This window comes from Chrysochloris asiatica, unplaced genomic scaffold (genome assembly GCF_000296735.1).
Source record: "Chrysochloris asiatica unplaced genomic scaffold, ChrAsi1.0 scaffold00091, whole genome shotgun sequence".
Taxonomy (NCBI): Eukaryota; Metazoa; Chordata; class Mammalia; order Afrosoricida; family Chrysochloridae; genus Chrysochloris; species Chrysochloris asiatica.
This window is the reverse complement of record NW_006408609.1, coordinates 5,784,953-5,787,088: the sequence shown is the minus strand read 5'-3', so window position 1 is coordinate 5,787,088 and position 2,136 is coordinate 5,784,953. Positions and strand designations below refer to the sequence as shown.

Below are 2,136 nucleotides of genomic sequence, written 5' to 3'. Positions count from 1 at the left end.
CACATTAAATATTGAGAACAGCTTTCTAAACACACTCATTATTCATTCTACTCAACAATCACTTTCAACATCGACATTGTCTTAATGACCTACTCCAATGACCATATTGTAGCGCTTTATATATTACTCTACTTCTGAAATAATAAGTTCCTACCACTCCTCTGTCACTTTATTGTACTATGGTGGCATGTGGATGTAATGCTGGAAACTATGCCAACGGTATTTTAAATACCATCAGGATCACCTATGGTGGGCAGGTCTCAGTAGAGCTTCTAGATTTTGACAGACTAGAAAGAAGAGGCAGACTATGTATTAATACTTAGCCACTTAAAATCTTATGAATAGCAGTTAAACATTTTCAGATCCAATGCCAAAAGTTAAATCCTTCGGCTTGGAAGGCACTCAAATTACACTGGGGAAAAGCTGTCTATGCAAATTAGAATTGACCATAATGAAGTGAATGGAGTAAGACATCAGAACTGCATTTCCTGTAGCTCCTGATGGAGAGCGTTACCTTGGCCATGATGTATTTTTCTGGCCCTGCTAAGCCGCTCTTGTGGCTGACCCAGAGGAACAGGCCAAGTTTCAGAAGCAGGTGGCGCAGGCCCCCGGTGCGTGACCTAGTAAGAAAAACTTACTCCTGGAGTAGCATATGTAGGCCTCTTCCCCGAGACCTTTTTGAACCCCAACTCAAGACATATTTCTCCCGGTTTGGTACTTTTACACGACTCTGATTGTCCAGAAAGATTGGAAATAGTAAAGGCTATGCCTTTGTGGAGTTTGAGTCTAATGATGTTGCCAAGATAGTTGCTGAAAAAATGAACAAATACCTTTTTGGTGAAAGACTTTTGAAATGTTATTTGATGCCATCTGAGAAAGTACATGAAAAACTTTGAAAGACTGGAATGTTCCCTTTAAAAAGACATCAAATCCAGCAGTGAAACGGTATAATAAGAAACGATCAACTGCAGAAAAGCTACAGATGGAGAAGCGATTTAAGAACAAAGAAAAATTATTCAGAAAGAATATAGCTAAAAAAGGAATCGTTTATGATTTTCCTCCATTGATTTTACGAAAAAAGAAAAAAAACCAGGATATTTCGCACACTGATTCAGAACTCTACGAATACCCAGGACTCTACATCAGTTTGTACACCATCATTTTTAGAGAGACGAAAATCTGAAGTGGCGGGAATGAATGGCAATGATGAAGATAATGAGATTATTTTCAAACAGTCTGCTGTTGAGGTGAAAGAAGAAACACTAGAGACTAAAACACCTACACATTCAGGGAAAAGAAGAAGAAGAAAAAGCAAACCATGATTCTGAATGTATTATGTATATTGTTTCTTTTGGAAAATACGGTGATTTTGTTATTGACACTAACTCTTTAAATGTTACTAGGTACAGGGATGCACAGACATTGGCACAATTTTTGAAGGAAAAGCACTGGTTCAAGTAAAAACAGTTGGTAGCCTGGCTGCTTCCCCTGCTGGAGTGCATGGAGCTTGTAGTCTACTCACATTGCGTCTTTGCCCTGTGTTAGTTAGCCTCTGTGTTCTTTGCATTTTCATAGTTGTCTTTATTGACTGTGCAGTGACCAACAAATAAACTTTTACCATCCTTTGCCTGCAAGTAAAACAAGTAGGTTTTTTGTCTTCTCAACTATTTATTAATTTTATGATTCCTTGAAATGTACTTTTGTGTTAACTACTCTAAGTTAAATGCAGGGGACTTCAAAAATTCATGGGAGAAAAATCTATTTTCTTTCTATTTTCCACAAACTTTTTGACATCCCTTCATAAGAACATCCATTGCTTCCAAGCATTTTTTTTCAGCAAATAATAATTCTTTAATATGATTTTTTTTTTTTAAATAAAGAAGTCGGGAACTTCGTATGCAAAACTCAAGTTAAGGAGAAATAGCTACAAGCATCCATTAAGAATCAGAACATAGAAAGTATCTAGTATGAATCTAGGAAAATTGTAAGCTGTCAAAAAGGATATGGAAAGCATAATATCAATGTTGATAGTCTAGGTATGAGTGAGCTGACATCGATGGGTTTGGCCATTTTGAATCCACCAAATACATGGTTTACTATACCAGGAATAAAAAATTGAAGAGGAATGGTATCACA

The 2,136-nt window shown here is 36.7% G+C and overlaps 1 pseudogene; it reads left to right on the top strand.

The window, feature by feature from the left end:
• Positions 1-521: 521 nt before the first annotated feature.
• Positions 522-1,183, top strand: LOC102839218 (annotated as a pseudogene).
• Positions 1,184-2,136: the final 953 nt, after the last annotated feature.